Consider the following 21,475-nt stretch of genomic DNA (forward strand, 5'->3'; position numbering starts at 1 on the left):
AGAGCGCTGGCGGGGGGGTGAGTGCGCATGCGTAAGGCGTTCTGGGCGGGCTGTGAGGAGGGGAGGGCATGATGGCGGGAGGAGTGGCTGAGGCAGGGCGAGTCTACTGCTGAAAAGTCTACTACAGGCTGCCCGCAGGGCATTTGTTGGTTTATAGGCCACGGTGGAAGGTGTATTAGGCTGAGGTAAGATGTAGGCACTATAGAGAGGGAGGTATCGTGGCCCTTGGCCTTATAAACAGTGTGAGGCCTGTGCTGGGCTTCTTGTTCTTGCAGAGAGTAAGTCCTCAAAGCCCTCGAGCTTGTGGGGATGGCCTGGATACCCATCACCCTTCTTGGGACTGCTCTCCCCCCAGGGTGGCCGCTGGTTCCTGCCTATGTGGCACAGGGATTTAAACCATAGGTTCCTGCCTATGTGGCACGGGGATTTAAACCATAGGTTCCTGCCTATGTGGCACGGGGATTTAAAACTGCAAATCCTCCCTGAACAGCTTTCTGTGTTCATGTGAATGTATGGTGTTTTGTGTGTTAGAGGTTCAAAGCTCAGTGTGAGAGATGATTAGTTCTTTGAAGGAAACAATTTTATTTACATGAGAAGCAGTGGGAAAAGTGGTGTAACAATTTTTCCAGGTTGCTGGTAAGGCTGTAGTACTGTTGTGTTGAGAACTTGGTATCTTCTTGATTGCAGACCCTGCTTGGAGACTGCCCTGTGTCAGTGGTGTTGCAAGGAAAGCCTTGCAAATCTGGGCTCTTACAGAGTGCAACCTAATACATACTAACAGGAGCCTCATTTAACAAAAAAAATCTTTGCACTGTTTGTAGAAGTACCCTGAGGTACCTAGATGGAAAGTGCTAAGTGCAGTGTGCTGTTAATAAGCAGAGCTGCATGTCATTTCCAGGCATAGCTGTAGGCAGAATGCAGGGAGAAGTTGGTAGTGTCTGGGTCCTGATCCTGAAAGCACTTTTGGGTTTTGTCCTTGCAGCTTCAAAAGCTCTGGCTGAGGTGTGAGGATGGGGTTCCAGAGTACATACTTTACCAACAAATGCACCAGACTCTGCAGATTTCTATATGACTTTAACATCCTGCAGTTGCACCTCTAAATTATTCTTAAGAAGCGATGAGCTCTGAAGAAAGTAAATGCCCTTGTTGATTGAAATGTTGTGTAGCTTTCTGTGTGCTAGAATACCTTATCATTTAGGGGTAGGATATAATCTTACAAAACAGTGTTTAGTAGCCAGAGGGGGAGAACACAGTAAAAAATCCGAAACGTGTGTTTTTTCATATATGTTGTTGCTCTTCCGGTTACAGGAGGTGCTGAAATAAATTTTAAGGCACCTAATCAGTTCTGAATCCACAGAGTTTGTCCACAGAGACAATGATCAGTTCAAGGGTCTGGAATAACCATTCCACCTCCTGATAGCTTTCCCATAAGCCCATTTGGAAATGTTTTACTAGCAGAGTAGACTCCCAAGGGAAGGAGTGAAAGTCATCTGCGAAGTCGGTTACAGTTAGGTTGTGCAAAGCACTGGGGAACATGCTGTGTGCAACAGTCCTGCCGCTCCTTCACAGTGAACCAAGTGTGACCCAGTGTGACTTTCCAATTGACCCTATATGTGGTATGCTGTGCAGTCATACTGAGCTTACAGCAGAGCGTATGCCAGGAGATCCCACTGCAAAATCTGGCACATCCTTTCTTTCATGTGGTGAGCTATTATTTTCTATGCAGTGGGAGAGAATCTGCCGTGAGGCAGACAAGGAATAACCTTTTTGTATACTTTTGCTATGCAGATATAAGCCTTTTGGAATTTGTTTGCATTCTAAACAAATACAAGCATGTCAGTACTAGGGTAAAACTCGATGGTAACTCCTAAGTCCTCTTTCACTCACCTGCTGATGGCTGTTGTGAATATCCTGCTTCAAGGTGAAACCCAAAATTAGGTCCCAGCAAATCTTTCAGGCTCTGAGCACTTAGTTCCTACACAGGAAAAATAATAATACAAGAATTGGGTCCATTCATACAAAATTATGTGGAGTTGCTCATTCATTAGTTACATAATAGAGACTTTGAAGCTGTACAGCAATGCTTGGATCGTGTTAGCTGTTCCCAGGCAAAGCGCAGGTGGGATTGTGCAAGAACCTGGCCTTGCTCTATACAGAGGTGGTGGTGTCTCCAAGGCAGAGGTAGCAGTGGTGCTCAATTTTACTATGTGTTTTGTTCATTTCATCTGGATTAAGGCCTATGAATGTATTGGTGACCATGATGGGGTAGTTGGAGGCAAATTTGATGACATCTTGGGCTGTGATATGGCCTTTGTGTTTCAGAGGAATTTTAATTCCTCTTAAGCCCAGTACAACATGTTGTTAACCATGAATGAGCTATGGCATTGCTGATCACTCTGTGCAGACTTTCAGCTCAATCCCTTCGATTTGGCATCGAAGCAAACAAGTTCTTGTGTAGAGGATTGTTCTATGAATTTCCCAAGATTTAGGTCAATCCAGTTTCTCATTCCTCTTTGGATGTTACAGGCAATCCCTAGAAAGAGGAAAAAAGCTACAGGTCTGTTGACAAGGCAGTGTTACAAACTAAGACAACCTATGTCCTTTCAGGGCAGCCATGATGATGCTAATGAAAGGCACAGAAGTAGGACACCGTTCCTGTGTGTGCTGACTGCTTTAGATTATTTCTTGAATAAAGAGACTATGTCGGAGCCAATTCTAACTCTGGGAAATATCCCCGTGCAGTGCAAGTAAGACCCACAGACAGGACCAGCTCCAAGGAGACTTTAAATCAAGTCTGGACCTGCTCTTTTCCTGCTCAGTGAAGTCGGCTCCAGCCACATGGACAGCTGAGTGAAGGTAGGAACCCATGACTGATATTTTGTAGCCTGGAAACAAACTCTGTGATCACTCTCTATCCTTTGGCCTTTAGAATTATTCTACTTCTTTGGTGCTGTTACCTGTTGAATGTGATTGTTGGCTCAGGTAGGTTTTAATGTAGCTGTTATGTCGATTTTGTTGAAAGGTGAAAGGGACTCTAAGCAATGTTGAATCCTTTGACTCTGGGAAATAAAAGAGGACATTTTCAGAAAGGAACTGCACTTGTTTGGAGTCTTAAGGAAGTTGGACCCATTGTTTCCAACCTTCTACGTGGCCTAGGTGGTGCCTGAGGCTGTCACACTTCTTAATGGGACTTCACAGAAGAGGCTCATGAATATTTCCATTTATATGAACAGAAAAATGTTTTGGAATACATGGGACTTGCTCACAGCTTTTCAACAGTGACAAGCAAATTAAGCGATCGGGAAGATCTTTATGCAATTCCTGCCTAGTGGTTCTATGTTTGGTTTTGGCTAATAAACAGAACAGTGAGGGAGCCGGAGTTCAGTCCTTCTGTCTTAGAAATTCAAAATGTGGAGGTCTCAGCTTTTAACTGTCATAACCCTAAGAGTCGTAGTAAACTCGCATTGCTTGATAGGAATCACAAGAGACATTGGTCCCCAGCCATCCCAGATAGGTTTTGTTCATACCAGACAGCAATAAGGGCAGCTGCTGCTGGAACCAGGTTACGCAGCTTTCACTGGAGAAGTTTTGGAGTTCAGGTCTTAGCTTCAGTAGTACTGTCTTCAGTATCACGTCTCTAACCAGCATGCTGGGTAACGAGGTCAGCTTTGCCTGTGGTATAAAGAAGAGCAAAACCATCAATGTGGCTTGAGGTTCTGGATAAGCATTGAAATTAGAAGAGGCTATTAAGGAAACATCTGCGGCATTATCGTAACAAAATAAAATATTTAAGTTGCCTGCCCCTGTCCAGGGTTTCAGTCTATTTTCTTGATCACTAGCTTGCCCCTTGCTGAGATCTCTCCTTATAAAGTTGTCTAGTATTTACCACAGCTCCTCTCTGCCTTTCAGTTCTGTTATGTGTAGACGGCTGCCATTATGTTCAGAGAGCAATGTGAGCTGTACAGTGAAGGCAGTTAATCATGGCATAGACCTTCCCCCCCCTACAGCGACATGGGAGTCAGAGGATACCTGGGATCCGTTAGGACTGACCTGGTGAGCACACATGTTAAACTGGCTCATGTATCTGTAGATCTTGTTATAGGATCTGCACTGAAGTATTGCCATGATTGAGAGTGTGTCTTCCAGGCTGGTCAGCGTTGAGTTAAGTCAGCTGTGCCATCTGTTCTGGGGTACTGAGATCAGGAACTTTAAACTAAGAAGAAATACATGTAAAAGAGTTGTCCAAGGGCCATGTTTGTTGGTATGTCTAAAGCAAGGTGCTCCACCAGACAGTCAGGGAGAGAGGATGTCTTTGTGGTACTGCAAATGTTTGTGGGCAGTGCTCTTCGAGAAGGAGACAAAAATGAGGCTATGCTGGGGCATATCCAGATTTCCTGATGAAAAAGTGGGGTGGGAATAGCCTGGTGCCACATCTGTTAGGAGGATGAGGGTGAAAAACCCTTCAGTTTTGTGTAAAGACCCTTCCAGGGGAGAGTGTCAGGTATTCCCCTGGAAATGGGCAGTTACATATCAGCAGGAGTTCCTTGCTTGTGAAGTGTTTAGTTAGTAAATTAAATAGAATCTGTACCTTTTAAGCTTTTAGGAGAATCTGATTAAAACTGCCTGAAAACCTGTAGTTAACACTTGTGATTTGAGATCTGCCAAGGAATATTTGTTTGGATCTTCAGCTTTCACTGTCTCCTGTGTGCAGCATCCATCTGCAATAGCCCTTTCTCTTCCACCTCATCACTTCCATTTTCTTTTTCCTCCCACCTTTCCCTGCTCTGTCTTTTTTTTTTTTTTTTATTGCCGCCTTTTCCACACTAATCCCTTTGGCAGGGATGACTTGGCTGAGACTGTTCATAGGACGTTACTGCTCCAGTCTTTAAGACCCTAAAGGAAGCTGCCAAATAGTGATTACCAGGTTGAAGAGCGTTATGTAAGGCTGGCTTGTAATTAGTGCTTAGTTCAACTGTGTGTAAAATTGACTGTATGCTGAGTCTGTATCTCTACCTGCATACTAGGTGGTAGGTTTTTGTTCCAGGGATTCTGACCCCTAGTGTTAGCCCAGAAAGTACTATCTGCCCTCTGGGAATTTAAATAAAAAGCAACAAGAAGCCGAGCTGTGTAATGCTGGTGGAAATGCAGTATCTTCTTTAGCAAGGTAAAGATGTGGGACATTGCTGGACTGAAAGCGTTTGTGTGCAGTTGTCTACCCAGTTAAAAGGCAACCTTGTTCTGAAACGTGATTCTGTAAAAGTGGTATTGAACTAACATTACTGTGTTTTCTTTCTCCTCGTATAAAACTGTTTATTTTGCTGGGTTTTTTTTCTAGCTGCTCTGAAAAATTCACACCTAAAGACTTTCAGCACTGACATTTGAGACATTTGAGAGCAAAGCAGTCATTGCTAAAAAGTTACAGAGCGTGCCATGCTGAGGAGGTTAGATGAATTGAGGCTTTCCCCAAAGCCTGGTGGGTTTCAGATCATGTGTTCTGATACAGCATTGTTCCTCACAGAATGAGGTAGATGGTAAGAAAATAGGAAATGACATAAAAGCGATGGTAGAGTCTCCAGTTTGCAAGCCTTTTTGAGGCATTGTTCTTAGACCAGAAACCTCTCACTGTGGCTTTGAAAGAAGTTTCTTGTTTGCTGTAGTGTATGTTCAAAGACAGAGAGGTCACTTTCTGTGATGAAAATGAAGGATTTTTAATGTGGCAGCATTTGGCAGGGGACTTGCTAAGCAGAGTGAATGTCTGCAAGACACGCACGTCAGCGTTTCTCCTTCCAGAGCTTCAGCTGCAGAATGAATGGGAGTATTGGATTGAGCTGCTGTGGTGCAGATGGTAAATGTTAACGCAGACAAGTTGTATTGTCCAAGATTCTACTGGAAGTTGCTCAGATGCTGTGGATGTGGTAGGCTAAGATGCTTGGTATAGAACGGTATGCTTATCTTTTGACTTCACGTAAATAGGGGAATTGTTGTGAATTTTGATAATGTTGGTGCTTAAGATTTAATCTAAGTGTTCGAAGGGAAAGTTTTCTTGATCGGCGTAACTCCCTTACAAAAGCTCTGTTGTGTCTGCCTGGTATATGGTAATGGTGTGTGCTTTCAATATCTCTGTAAAGAGTTAGCAAACTGGTTCAGGTTTTGTGATTATAGATGTTTTAATTTAGTTCAACCAGTAGCAACTAGTATATTTGTACTGCTACCTACTTTATCAGTTTAGTTTAAGTACCATCAATAAGATTGTGTGAAACAATAGGAAACGTACCGAGTGGGTTGTTCAACATTACTTGTATTGATGATTGGGTAGGTAGTGCCACACAAATTCTTTAAACAAAATCAGCATTTTAATAAATACTAGCACTGGTTTACAGAGTGTATGAAGTTAAAACATTGTCTAAGGCATATTTCACAGCTGTGCAGGATTTTTTTTTTTTTTTAGAACATCATATGCAGGGAAAATCTTTGTTTTTCCACATGAAAGCAGAATTGTTGGATTTTCAAGTTGTACTGGAATTACTTCATTAATGCAATTTCTGTCTTTGCTGTGAAACCAGTATTATAATAACACTTAGATACAAACATTCCAATCAAATATTAGTCTAGTAGGTTTCAATTCCTGGTGGTCTTACTGCTGTTGCCCTTTGTCACATCTTTTCTTAATGCATCATTTACATTGTTGTAGTTACAGCTTGGTATCGTAATGCAGGCAGCTTGAAAGATTAATTCACTGTGTCCTCAGGATGTGCAACCCATTGCTACTGATTAGACTAAACTCAGAATACTAGAAGGTATCTGGTATTTTAGTAGACCTGAGCAAATAACTTCTACTATTTTTGAAGACAAAGTGTAATTTGAAGAGTCATTCTCTGGAGGAATTAGGAAAGGCAATACCCACATGAGCAATTTTACTGTGACCTTTAAGCCAATTTGATTTTAAAGATGATTTAAAAGAAGTTCCCCTCACCACTCTTAGCAGAATATGCCTCTATGTTTCAGACATATCCCAGGCTCTTAGCATTGGTTCTGGTAACCAGCAATAACAATTAATATCTTTCATCAAAGAGAGGCTGTGAAGAGAGAGGCAGACAGCTGGAATGTGTATTTCAATCCCTGATGGTGCACATGGGTCATATCTAGCAATCTCTCCCATACAAACCCAAGCTGATCCCTGCTTTAAGAGATGCAGCCACTGTGTGAGGAATCACCTGCATCTTGCCCTTACTGATTATCGTAAATGCAAAGCCCAGGAAGCTATCTGTTTTGCTTGGAAGCTGGTGCTAATTTTACTGTTGTTCGGTGCATAGACTAGTAAAACTTACTGCAGCAACATCTGGGTAAAAGGTTTGAAGGTCATTAGTTTAGCTACCGAACAGATCTCTCCCAGATTCTTTTGCAACCAGTCTTTGGTCCCAGTTGTTCCATCCTGGCACGCTGATCCTGTAAACAAAGCAGATCCAAAGAGTTAAAAGCCACAACATATACTGAAGGAGGCATCTAGGCATCCTTCATGTGAATGATTAAATATCTGCTAACAGAAGAATGGCTAATCTTCTTCCTATTGCAAGTGCAGGGTCTGATCTTCTGCTCTCTGATTCACTTTCAGACTGGGGAAATGGTTACACCAAATGGAAATCCCATTTCTCTACCTATATCCTATTCATTATATACTATCATACCTCCTTATACCAGTATTCCCCGTAGCTTCCAAAGGAGAAGTGATTTTCTTTCCTCCTTCACAGGGTTGTCGTGAACTTCCCAGGGTTGTAATGTACAGCAGAAGTGACTGAATCTCAGTGTTGGAAAGATGTGTGATTGTTAGGTGTAAAATCTTCCATGTTTGGAGTACAAAAGAAGCTCCATACAAATACTAGTGCTTTACTGGGAACTTATGTGTAGGCACCTTATCTGAGCCTGTGAACTGGGCTGTCAAATAGGCCTTCTGAAACTCGTAGACATCGTGTTTCTTCCTTGCTGACAACACTGGGTAGGCTCCATCAGTTGCTGCAGTGGTGGGGAATAAACCATATAACAAATGATTTCCATGCGGGTAAAGCAGCAGAGATGAGTGTAGTGGGGTGAGGAGAACTTGTAATGCTGGTGGACTGAAGATGGCAGGTGCTAGTGGTTGGCCTATAGCATGAGACAAATGAGGTTTGTTTTCTGCTGGGCCATATAATTTATGGTGTGCTTGAGAATAAGGATTAATATTTGGTATACCTTTACAAGAAAATACCCCCTTTAGAGCCGAGTCATTGACTGATTTTTGGTTATACCCAATGAGAAACATGAAGGTAAAAAGCAGCTCTTGCCTGATCAATAACTAGTGATGCAAGAGTGACTGCTCAAGTAGCAACACAAAGCTAAAGCAGCTGCAGCCCTGCAGGCAGGCACTTACAAAGCTTGGTAGCGTGGGCATGGCATGCTGAGGAGCAGCAGCTCCAGCACTGTCACATTCACATGGGGCAGCAGAATGCACAGTCTGTGCAGCCACGTAGCTGTGTCTTCCAGGGACATGTCAGTAATTTGTGGGAAGGTGATCTCAGCTGACATCATTAGCATTGTTTCTTGAAATTCAGTGCTTCCTAGGACATCAGAGCCCTGAGGAAGGAGGAAGAAATTGAAGCAGGTGATGAGCAGAGCTGTTAGAAAGCCTTGAATATTGAAGCTAAGCAGAAAAAGTGGTGAAAGCAAAATTGGCAAAATAATCACAATTTCTCTTCTTTGCTGCTCTCCTCCCCTTCCTTCCTCTCCTGTTTAACAATAAAAGTTGGAAATATAACCTGACTGTGTCCTTGTTGGGGGAGCTGACCTTGGCAATTCAGGTTTTCTTTTGTCAGCAGAGTTGGACAGCAAAGCAAGCCAGGTGCTTGAATTTCCTTTCCCTTACACTCCCACAGCCTCTGCTTTTGTTACGGCAGTCAGCAGAGTGGTTACGCTGTGTAAAGCGAGGCTGGGGCGTGCTCAGGCTTCTCAGCTTGGCTTACTGGTAACTTGTACGAACAGCCTCAGCCCAGCAGGACCAGGGCAAGGGCAGAGTCTCTCTCTCACTCACTTGTACACAAAATGTTTTAATGGATGTTAACAATTTTAGGGGCCTGGTCCAGAACCTTTCATAAGTCATTAGACTACCGCAGATCAGCAGTAGAGAAGCCCTTGCTGTTTACATCCTGGCTCTAGGTTGGAGTGGTGGATGTGCTTCCCAAACTTCCTCTGAGGAGGAACTTTTTATGCTGGTCTATGCACAGAGGTTAAGCCAGAGCGAGGGCTGGACTTGTCTTCATACTGGAACTCCTTTCTGGCTTATCTTCCAGATTTGCTTTATATCTGGTCATGAGAGTCCCAGAGTTGGAAGCCTGAAAGTTCACCTGTGACCTGTTCTGCTCCCCAGGACTCTGTTATCCCAGGCACTTGGGTTACTTACCTTCAGGACAAAAGCGTTGAAGTCCTCTAGGAAGGCACTGAGCTACTGGAGAGGCTCATTCTTGTTCCATATTACCTCTGAGACCATCTGGATGGCTGAGGGGCTGTAGATGGTCTTGCTCTGAACAGTCAGTTGGGCCAGTGCCTCAGCTGAGAAAAGGTCTAGGGAGTCATGCTGAAGCACACGGAGCATAGAGCGAGGACTGGAGACCAAGCCACAGCATTCTCCTCCTGCTCGTCTCTCTCAGCCCACCTGAGCTTGGACATGTAAGGAGCATTAGCAAGCAGTGCACAGTGTTTACTGGGATTAAATTTAATAATAGCTGTTCTCTGCTGCTAGGCAGGTGATCTGTGAGACTGTTCTCAGCAGATGTGTAATTTAATATCTGCTCTTCCTGTGTCTTACCAGCCACTGCTGTTTGGAGCTTGTCATTGAAATCCGTGTCTTCCTACAGAATTTATACTCTCCTGATAAGATGGTTATCTCCTAGAGGCAGTGCTTTTGACACTGTTTTAGCATTAATACTTAACAAGAAGAAACTTAATGAGAAAAATTGGAAGCACATAGGAGAAAATGAGCAACACAAATAACGAACTAACCCGGTTGAACTCTGTTCCTGTCAGCTTGTTTCATGGCTAAGAATAAAATGCCAGATATTTTGTACCTAGCCCTTATCCCATGGAAGTTGCTCTTCAGTGTTGCAAAATCTGAGTATGATCCAAAAGCAGTGAATAAACAAAACCACTGTAGCAGCCATTCTCTGTCTGCTGCAGTGCCTTGTGTGCAGGCGGAGCCTACAAAAGGAAAAGCAAAGCTCAGAAGGTACGTAATTTCTTTCACTGGATTGCTGAGGCGTGTAATACTGCGAGTCCCCATTGGTAGTGAAATATATATTATAGTTAATGTTGCAAGCTCCCTGTGGGATCCAAACGCTACCAGACAGGAGATGGGGGAATCATTTAGCCTTTGAGCATGCTGGAGTTGCCAGATTCCTGCAATATCAGCATGCTCTAGTCTCATTCTTGATACAGCTTCTGCTTTTTCACCTCAGCTCTCTGTGCTGAGAAAGGTTTCAGTCCTCCAAAAAGGAGGATGGTACCTTTCTCTGGCCACTGTGAGCTGAAAGGCTAAGCAGCAGGCTGAGGAGTGTGGGAGGACTCCATTAGATATTAGCAGGAGATTCAGCTCATTTGTCCTCCAGGGAAGCAGCTTATCCAAACGTAGAGGCACTTCTCTGTCTACTGACTTCAGGGGACCCTAAAGGCCTAGCATTGGTTAGGCACTTAACTGTCAGATTGATAAAATGACTCTTTCCCACAGAAAGAACAGGTCTGTGTGTCACCTGAAATCAAGGATGTTTTACAAGGTGGCTGAATCTTTCCACCTTTCCATGTTCCTGAATACCTGGAGATGAGCAGGCTTAGACATTTGTTACCTGAGTTCTGCAGTTGGAAGTGAAGAACTCCCTTTATGAAGGAGTAGATGTGCTCTGGATTCTCATAGGGCCCTTGGGCTTTGTGTTTGTTCAGGATCTTCACTCTACAGGACGTGGATAGTCAGCGAAAGCCAGCTGCAACCAAGTAATCCACAGCCACTGGGACAGAACCTGCAGAGCCCTCTGCCAGTGAGTGGAGAGGTGTTAGGGCTGCATTCAGGGGATGTTTCCACTCCCTTGATGCCAGGGAACAGACACTTCAATCAGAGTGTGACCAAAAGTGCTTCTTCAGGAGATTAGGCTCCTTGGTTGGTTTTATGTGGATTTGCAGGTGTATGGGAGTGAAGCAGAGTCTCTGCTTAGGGTCTTCTGTTTGTGGCCTGAAATGTGAAACTGCACTGGCAGCCCAGTAAGATCATAATGGTATTTACCAAACGAGAATCTCAGGTTTGGCGCTGGTTGTTTGGGCTAATGGAAGCTGCTCTCCTCACCTGGTGTCTGGGCTCCCATCTTTACAGGCAAAGAGAGAAGCAAGAAGAGTATCACTGAAATGATAATGGACTTGATACCTGCATGGCTGCAAGAGAGTCGCATGTCACGTCACTGGGCAAGAAGCTGAGATTCTGTGTGTTGAGGCTGCTCAGGAAGAGGCCAAGCCTTCCTCCAAACCAGGCAACGTAGTCCTCAGTAGAGAAGAGCTCAAATACTGTGCTTTAAGTGACAGATCTGCCCCAGGATGGATCATCTCACATCACCATGAGAAAGCTGAGATAGGTTACGCTTCAACCAAAAGAAAAAGACATCATTAAAAGTGCGCAATGCGGTTAGTATTTGTAGGAGACCAGTACACTGATGACCTTGACTTAATAAACACATCTCTGAACTAAGATCATGGGTGAGGGACCAAGAGGAAAAAGAGAAACAAGGAAAGCAGCAAAAGGAACAACAAGATAACTATAAGCCAATGAAATGCTGCGTGATAAAAGTTACAGAGCCAATTAGATGAATAGAATAAGTGCGTGCATTGCACGTGCTTCGCGTGAACTGGTCGGGATAAGTATAAAAGGAGTGTTGTCAGGTAAATAAGGGTCTCCCCCTACCATCAGCACCGGAGTCCGTGTCTCATTCCCTTCAAATGGTGCCCCGTGTGAGGAGTAAGCAGCGCTGCAAGTGGCATCTGGAGGGAACCCCAGGTGAACAAATCAAGCCGGTGGCAGGACTGCGGCTTTAATCCTGGGACATCACCTTAAGAAACAGGTGAGCGGCTGGGCAGTGATCATGGGATCGAATATATCAGCCGAGGAAGAGGCCATACTTAAGCTATTAATACAGCTCCTAATAAAAAGAGGGGTGAAATGTGACCCCTATAAGATAAAATTATTATTGAAGTTTTTGCAAAAGCAAGGGGCTCCCTCTACAGTATCTGCGGTGTTTGACGCGAAAATGTGGGAACAGGTGGGGGAGAAGATTTGGGAGGCAGCGTCCAGGGGGGACACCACCGCTACTGAAGTTATGACTACGTGGCGTTTAGTAACCGAGACCCTGTGATCATGGCAAGCAGAAAAGAAAGTGCAGAATGCAGTCGCTCAGGCGGTACAAGCAGGTGATAGTGAGTCGATCGCGAGCAAGCCCCAGGAAAAAGATGTTCTTATAGGCTTGGGAGAAGAAGACAGGGGCTCGGGCGAAACAAGTGGGGAAGTGGGTTTGAAGCCGCCTCTCCTGAACTCCGCTCCCATGAAGCCAATGTTGCCCCCCGTGCGTCCGATACATGCATCAGAAGCACAACCCACGCCAATAGCAGAACGGGCTTTCAACCCCCGAGATCGGTGGGAGCGACTCCGTAGGGAGGCACTGAAGGATGGGGAAGCTGCGGGGTTTGTGTTTCCGGTGCGCGTACAAGACAATAGACCGAATGAGTGGACCCCCTTCCAGTGGGACCTAATTAAGGAATTGAGAAAGACTGTCACTGTGTACGGTTTAAACACGCCATTCACTCAGTCATTGTTAGAGAATGTTATGACAGGACATTTGCTAACCCCGTATGACTCGCGGCAAGTGGCTGCAATGATTTTAACGCCAACCCAGCGATTGCTTTGGGAGCAAAAATGGAAAGAATCCTGCGAGGTGGCAGCCCTGAGTAATCTTGGGCGGCAAGCTGGCGATCCCTTTGCTGGGGCGGGAATTCCCCAGTTGATGGGCACCGACCCTTTGCTGGATCCTCGATTGCAAGCTACATTAGATCCGAATGTTCTCCGACGGTCTGCGGCATTAGCTTTGCAGGCTATGCTGCGGTTGCCCGAAGTTGGAAAGCCAGAACAATCGTTTACTAGTATACGACAGGAACCATATATGCAATTCATTGATAGACCGAGGGATGCGCTAGATAAACAAATTGAGAATCGTGAGGCAAAGGAAGCCCTAATACTGAAATTGGCAATGGAAAATGCAAATACGGACTGCAAAAAGTTATTGCAAGCAATGCCTGTTAACTCTGCGTTAGTACAGATGATAGAAGTGTGCAATCGAGTTGGATTCTATTGAACATCACACTGCTGCGTTGGCCGGAGTGTTTGCCCCTGCCCTCAAAATCGGGCAGAGGGTTATTGGAGACAAGCGCTGCTATCGGTGCCATACCATAGGGCATCTAGCTGCTGACTGCCCGCAGCGAGGGTCAGCTGTTGGCTGGGGCGCTGGTTCTAATCCTCCTACCTTATGTCCACGATGCGGAAAGCGATGACACTGGGCCAACCAGTGTCGTTCAAAATACAACGCGGCAGGGAAACGGGAGGCGGAGCACGAGGCGGGGACGCGCGATGACACAAGTTCCGCTGCCCCTCGGGCCGGAAGGGTGGTCCACGCCAGACTTCCGACCAAAGGCAATGATGGCCGGCAGTTCGGCATCGGCTGTTGTGACAACAACGCCACAGACGACGTCGCCATGGTCACACTCTCCGCCAGGACCCGAGGGAGCATCAGACTGGATGTCGCCACGCCCTACGAACAACCAAGTCCAAGAGGCGTTACCTGTTTTAAGGAGCGTGTTGCAAAACTGAGGCCTCCAGACTGCGCCCAAAAAGATCCAAATGGAGGCACCTTGGAAATATCTTGGGTGGAAAATATTACAACAAACCATTCGACCTCAGAATGTGGCCATTTCTACAGACATCAAAACATTGAATGACATACAAAAACTATTGGGCAATATAAATTGGATCAGAACACAATGTGGTATAGACAATGAAACATTAGCACCATTGTTCGAGTTATTAAAAGGGGACACTGATCTTAATGCTCCACGACAATGGACCACAGCGGTGAAAGATGCACTGAGAACAGTGAATGAAAGACTCTCCCTGCAGTAATGTTACCGACGAGTTGAAAATCTACCTGTGCAGTTATACATTTGTAATCAAGAACAACAACCTTTAGCAATTATTGGACAGTGGGAGACCCAGGAAAGAGACCCCCTTATACTGTTAGAATGGGTGTTTTTGCCGTATCAACCTACAAAGACTCTTGTTACTTGCATTGAGCTGTTTGCTGCCCTAATCAAAAGAGGCAGAGAATGAATTGTCGAAATGACTGGGGAAGAACCTGGACTTATTATTCTTCCAGTTGTAAAAAATTACCTAAATTGGTGTTTGCAAAATAGCCTGGAACTTCAAATGGCTTTAGCAGGGTTTGATGGGCAAATAGATACTCATCACCCCCCTCATAAAATGTTTACCTTTTATAATAATGTAAAAATCGAAAATAAGCCACTATATCAGTGGCAACCTGTTACGGGCACCACAGTATTTACTGATGGGTCAGGGAAGACAGGAAAAGCGGTAATTACATGGAAAGAAAAAGGTCAATGGCAACATCAAATAGAACAAATTGAGGGTTCACCTCAGTTAGTTGAGTTGCATGCCATTACTATGGCTTTTCGAAAATGGTCTTTAAGGTCTTTAAACTCCTTTAAATATTGTATCAGACTTGCAGTATGCTGTTGGGGTAGTCCAGTGCATTGAAAGAGCACAGTTGAAACATGTACCAAAACAAGCTCTGTTTCTAAAATTTAAGGAATTATTATTTTTAATAGAGCAGAGAAGACATCCCTATTCTGTGATTCACATTAGAAGCCACACAAACTTACCAAGGTTTTTGACAGAAGGAAATGCACTAGCTGACTACCTAACAAATACGGCATTACACACTCCTGTACCGCACACACTTACCCAAGCTCAGTTGTCACACCAATTTTTCCACCAATCTGCCAAAGTTTTAGCAAAGCAATTTGCGATATCTGTGGGGGATGCAAAACTCATAGTTCAAACGTGCCCAGACTGTCAACAACAACCATCTGGACCATCTTTTATGACAAACCCTAGAGGTTTATTTTCCCTTCAACTCTGGCAAACTGATGTGACACATATACCTGAGTTTGGTCGACATAAATATGTTCACATGTCCATCGATACCTACTCCCATGCAGTATGGGCTACTGCAATTGCTGTGCTGATTGACTGTGCTGATACAGGAGTTGCCCAAAATGTCTAGGTGCCTAAATCCCTCAGTGGTATCCGCAGCACCGAAGTGACTAATGCCCAACGTGTACCTTTGGACCTGCAAGCAGCTGGTAAGGAAATAGCATTCCCATACCTTTTGGCAAAGGTGTAAGGATCAGACTGTTACATTGGGGAGATTCTCAGGTATTGTGGTAATGGCAGCCAGAGGGGTACCAACCGCGGTCCAGTGCTCAGCTGGTGAGCTGCCACTGCAGTGAGGGACAATGATTAACACAAGGGCTTGTTCTAGCCTCAGGGAGGGAGCCAGCTGCTTCTGCAGACAATTTTGTTCTCCTTCGTTCCTTGCTATAGAGCAAAAAGCTGTTGACATCTTCCAATTTTAATTGGATTGTCTTTCTCGTGGGTAAATGCTCAGCATCCTGTAATTTTGTGAGTATGTTACTGCTTCTGACAGAGATGCAGGGAAGTTACAGGAGGGAGAAAGTGCAGGATGCCTTCAGCATACCTCCTTCAGAAGCCTTAGCAGACAGGTAGCTCTTTACAAAGCTGTAAACATCCTCATGGCTAGCGGGGGACATCTGTTGAAAGCTGCCTTCTAAGCCATTCATTCTGTGAGAGAAGGAAAAGCAGGAGGTTCATTATAGCAGCAAAGCCTTGTTTTTGGTGACTGAAGTCACCAAAAGTTTGTAACATGACTGCACACCAGAACTTTGCAGTCTGTGGTCTGTTTTCTCAGTGGTAACCAAACTTATTTCTTTAGATGAATTTGCATTGTTAAACAAGCATTGTTATGCCAAATTTGTAGTTGGATAGAGATGACACAGTACTGGTCAGGAACTGGAGCTGTGAGAGAATGGAGCTGTTGGGAGTGAAAATGGGAAGGAAGGGTGAGCCTGGAATTTTAAGAGCCATGATATAATTTTGTTTCTGTATTCAGACAGGATCAAGCAGGGCAATGGGAATTCTCTTGCTATGTGCAAAAGCTGAAGTGAAAAGAAAAGTTGAAGCGAATGCAGGCAATGAAGTACTCACATAATTTGGTATATTCTACAAGTTATGTTCCTTGGGATAGCTGCAAGGGCAGAGGTATTTACGCTGCCCAGCCACAAGCTGAGCTTGTTCTGGAACCAGTCGTCGTACTGGGAGACACTAAAAGTAGGGAACTGGCCTTGGAGTTTGAGAAAGATTGCACTGAACGTCTCGGACTTGCAGGTTTGGCAGGGATGGTAAGCCTTGCTGTAAAACGCAGCAAGTAAGAACACAAATCAGCTGTGACCAGAAGCTGTTTCCCAGCTCTTGCTGTAGCAAGTGCATGGGTCTGGGTGTAACAAGGCATTTGACAGGGGAACCAGCTCTGGGAAGATATTCTCTAGGTCCATATGGGCTGAAGCCCAGTAGCTTCTGCAAGACACTGTTCTTGCAGTTCACTGCGTACTAAAACAACATCCCCGTGCAAGGGTTGGTATCTCACCTGAGAAGCAGTGGCCACAAACTCAGCAACAAAGGCCGAGATGTCCAGAGCTGGCCTGCTCTCCAGGGAGACCAGGAGGGTTTCAGCCATGCTGGTATCATCTAGGACTCCAGGGTAAAAAAATACATGGGTGAGCTGGGTAGCGGTGAGATTGTCCCTTACATTGAACTTCAAAACCAATGGGACATGATCAGAGAGAAGTAAAATATCGCTAACAGGCGGAGACCTAAGCCATAGAGTTGGCTGGATTCCCCGCATTGGGAAGAAGAGTTCTGCTATGGCTGGAGCAATGTCTATATACTGAATTAGATCATCTAGGAGGGTGCTCAGCCTTGTGCATGTGAGGAGCTGTAGCAGAGCAGGATGCAGGACCTGAGCAAAGGCAAAGCTCTCAGGTCTGAGTCAGAAAACAAACTAACCCTGCTGAAATCTGTCAATCTGGTGAAATCTTCATAAAAAGCGTTGGCTGCGAATGCCCCCAGGTTCTTTTGCAGCCAGTCCAGACTTGTTTCCTGGCCCAATGCACATGGAGAACCTTCAGCACAGGAGAACAAGAGAGCATCACTTGCCTTTCCTCGTAGTTTGCTAGAATGCACGGGAGTGCTGATAACGCATTTTAGATTTTGGCTCATGTTACCTGTCACAGTGTGTTGGCTTTCAAGGAAGGTCAGCAAAGCGCTACAGATGCCTTGCTGATTCATGGGCAACAGGGACATGTATGCCTCAAGGAGGACACACTGTGGAGGGAAATCACAGAGGAAAGATTTAATTACTGCTTTCCAGTTAGTGCCATGATGCTATAGATGGGAGAGATGTTACTCCAGCATGAACAGAGTTTCACGAAATGAAAGAGAGGAAGAGGAAGGGAAAACTTACTTTTTATGAAATGGCACATTAATTTCTTACTGGCTGTGATCTGTATGTGAAAGATTGGACTGCCAAGGGTGTTTGAGAGATCTGTGTCCCAGGGCAGGATTAGCTCTGTGCAGATGTTTGTCTAGGCTGTTGTCAGAAGTCTTTAGAGACTGTGATAGTACAGCCTCCCTTAGTGATCTCTTTGTGTGCTTTGTGAATCCGTTAGTCCCCTGAACAGCTCACGAAATGGGTAATTAGCCTCACTCCCTGTGTTGCCAGATTCATTTCAGAGTGTTTTCTGAATAGCCAATATAAACTGCTAGATCTGAACCATTTGCTATAGATACAGAAGTCCCATACAGATGGAAAAAGCAGAGCTGTTCCATGCCAGTGCATGAGAATAAAGTTGTGCCAGAAAAGGGAAATTCAGGACCAGACTGGAAATGTCTATTATGGGCCCAACCCTGCTGTTTGTTTTCCTGCATCTTTCCTGGGTCAGAGCAGGACTGTAGTTGGCAGCGTGGTCTTCCCTGCCTTGCATGACCCAGACGTGACTGTGTGGTTTCCTTCCAGTGCTGCCCTTTGGAGTTTATTTCTCAGCTTCATCCGTTTCATTAGACAGGATATTTCCTCTCATCTCTTCCTGGTATTTTTTCATCTTACTGGTCCTTGCTGCACTATTTTACAAAGAGGTAAAATCTATTTAATAGAAATTATAATTGTCTTTGTACTATATTAGCAAATGTTTTTATTTGCTTTTGCACAGTTTTACTCAAAGGAAGGAAGATCTGACCCTGGTTTTGTTTGCCTGATGGAGCATTTCTGTAAATGATACTCTCTTGCACAGATGTTTTTTAGCACAGTTTGCCTTGGCAATTCCTTGCTCTTTCCTGACAGTCCCCTATTTTAGTTTGCAGACAATAAAGAGGACACTTCCCTTGTGTACTTACAGAGCTCTGAAACTGTCACGACCAAAAATGTGGGGCAGGAAGAGTTTGGTGTCCTCCTTGCCAGCACTTGGCAGTAGCAGAGCGAGTCTTGCAAGCAAATGAGTCCATTCAGCAGGGTTGAAAGCTGGAAGTTCTGCCTCAATGTCTACTGTGAATTGGGTGAGCATCTTTTTCCTCACATCATTATTCTTAATAGTGGTTATTGCCAGCTGAAAGAGAGAAGTGATGAGCATCAGTGAGAAGGCAGGATTAAAAAGATAGGCCAGTGCAAAGCCACAGGGAATAGCATTGTAGAAAATGACTCTGAGCGAGTCCCAGAGAAGGGAAGATGCATCTTAGGGATGTCCTGTGAACCTGCCATATAGGCAGCTAACACCAAGGGATAGCTATCAGAGTCTTAGCGGGTGTCCCTGAATGGTGCAGGGACACTCTGCCACTCCAGGGCTCACTGAAGGCACTGTCTGCATGCTGGCCTCTTGTGACCACTCAAGCACAGGCAGATGCACGTCTCGGGTGACAAGTGGCTGTGAGGATCAGCTTCCTCCACAGGGCCGCAGATCATGAGGTTCAGTAGTTCTGCTTGGTACAACCTCAGTGTTGCCATGAGCATGCACTTGAGTATCATCCAGCCATTAAGTCTTGGGCACTGGCGTTTGAATACTTTGGGCCAAACAGCCATGATGAGAGGTTGTATGTGATATGCGTTGTTGCAGTTGTTCATACTTTAAGACAAAAGCTCAGAAACTATCTTTGAGGGTGTCTTTAAGATTCTGGATAGGTGAAGTCCACACTGCATGCGTTTACGCTAGACTTGCAGTGTTCAACCCTACCTGGGCTGCCTCTCTGTTGAACTGGTCTAAATACTGATAAATTTCCTCTGATGGTCTGTAGCGTAGTTTTGCAAGGATCTGACACATCTCCTCTTCCTCATTAATGGCATCGGATGAAACCGTCAGGAATGCTAGTCGTGGGGATAACTTGTCCAAGGCATCCATCTGTGGAAAGGGACACAAAGCAGACATTTAAGCATGTGAGAGTGATTTGTAAATGCTAGTGCTTCCAAGAAGACTCAGGACAAATCTGCAAGGCTGGAATATCCACAGGACTTGTGAAGTCCCTTTTCCATCAGGATGTGTAGTATCCCGTTTCTGAATATTACTGTAGCTCTGCAAGTGCCACTAGCCAGTGAAAAGCAGTAAAAATGTTTGTGATAATTGAACACTAATGCCAGAGTATTTTTTTTAAGGAAAATGACCCATCGCCTCCCGTGCTGTGTGGAGCATAAAGGCTTTGCAAATGCTGGCAAAGTAGTGTGTTTCATGGTGGAACACTGCCATGTTCTCACAGTGAATGCTAGTGAAAAAAAAAAATTTAACTCCCACAAAGTGTTTGTTCCAAGTGACTAAGTCCAGATACTCAGCATATTTGCTAAAATTTCCAAGATTTACTTCCAGCCAGTTCTGAGTACTTCGGGTTGCACTGCCACATGCAACACCTGGAAAAATGATGACACTGGGAATGCTGGGGACCACATATTCCTCCCTGATGTTCTGACTGGAAACCCTAGTCGCTCTTGCAAATTCCCATTAAACCTTTGCAGATAGCAGAATACTTTGAATTCACATTGGTATGAGAGAGACCAGAATCTTCATTATTAACTAATAACATTTTTGTGCTGTTGTCTAAATTTGGGCTTGTTTATCTTTAACAGTGTTGGGCAACCTAGTGTTGTGGCTGGCAATGGTTAAACTTACTAGCGAGCCATCCAAAATACAGGAGGAGTTGTGAGAATCCCATCAGTAAGAGGAAAAGGCCATAGTGTTGGAGCAGCAAGGTAAGTATACGCTTCCTTTCCCTTTCTTGTCATTAAGGGCATCTCAGACATTACTACAGGAATTTCTGCTGCTTCTCAAGCCGAGAGCGTAGTGGAAAGCTTTCAAAGGTCATTCCCAAATGAAAACTTTTAATGCCATTAACTGTTTTCACTTTTGATGTCAAGAAGGTTTTTACAGAATCCAAAAACATGGGGAATGTTTTCTGTGGGGATGCCAGCATAGATTTTGTTGAAACCCTTCAATCTGCAGGAGGGAATGTCGGATGGTCATAGGAAGTATTTTAATTTAATCAAAGAAGAATTTTTCAGCAACAAGAACTTTTCCATTAGAAAAACTTCAACAGCTTTCGTTGTTATTCATTATTGCGAGACCTTATCAGAGAGGTTCTTAAGAACTGCAAAGTATCTTCAGATCAGACTGAACATAGCCTACCTATGTGATAAGGCCATTTTTATTTTTTAAAAAGTATGCTCTCTACTTGGTGCAATTGCTTAAGATAAAGGTCACAGAATTGCTAAGGCTGCTCTAATTCAAAACTTGTTGAGTTTCAGTTTTGCATGCAAGCCTGAAAACGCTGAGTGTTTCACTGTGGTTACTTCTGCTTTTCAGCAGGAGCATTACACTCTGCTTTAGGAATACGTGAATGTATTGCCAGAAAGTCATATACAGCGTAAGTAAATAGAAATGCTCAGTTAAGATAAATGTGTATGGAACGGATGACTCATATTTGCTGACAGGAGTCACATGAAATATTGACAGGTATCTCTGCAACAATCATCTCATTCACTGCGTTCAACACATTTTGTGGAGTATCTTGAAACCAGTCAGCAAAGCCACCAGCTTTCATTTTGGGAAAAGGAGGAGCTATTTTATGCAAGGCAATGCTTAGTAGGAGATGGGCAAAGTCACTGTTCTGAAGCTCCGCCTGCAATCACACAACACCTTTTCCATATAGTTGACACGTAGTTTATCATGCTGAGCCTTCCTC

The 21,475-nt window shown here is 44.5% G+C and overlaps 1 protein-coding gene across 10 annotated transcripts in view; it reads left to right on the forward strand.

The window, feature by feature from the left end:
* The first annotated feature begins 85 nt into the window (after positions 1–85).
* MSLN (mesothelin) overlaps positions 86–21,475 on the forward strand; it is an 83,372-nt gene continuing 61,982 nt past the window's right edge. For 6 of the 10 annotated variants that reach the window (XM_075515205.1, XM_075515215.1, XM_075515211.1 and 3 more), the window contains exons 1-4: positions 86–185; positions 2,743–2,856; positions 18,620–18,811; positions 20,364–20,486. The gene's annotated coding sequence lies outside the window, so the exon portion shown is untranslated. Of the gene's footprint in view, positions 186–1,532; positions 1,704–2,742; positions 2,857–11,383; positions 11,689–18,619; positions 18,812–20,363; positions 20,487–21,096; positions 21,158–21,475 lie in introns of those variants that run through there. The other 4 variants (XM_075515208.1, XM_075515213.1, XM_075515210.1 and 1 more) reach the window with 3 other exon arrangements.

Source organism: Mycteria americana, chromosome 12 (genome assembly GCF_035582795.1).
Source record: "Mycteria americana isolate JAX WOST 10 ecotype Jacksonville Zoo and Gardens chromosome 12, USCA_MyAme_1.0, whole genome shotgun sequence".
NCBI classification, from domain to species: Eukaryota; Metazoa; Chordata; class Aves; order Ciconiiformes; family Ciconiidae; genus Mycteria; species Mycteria americana.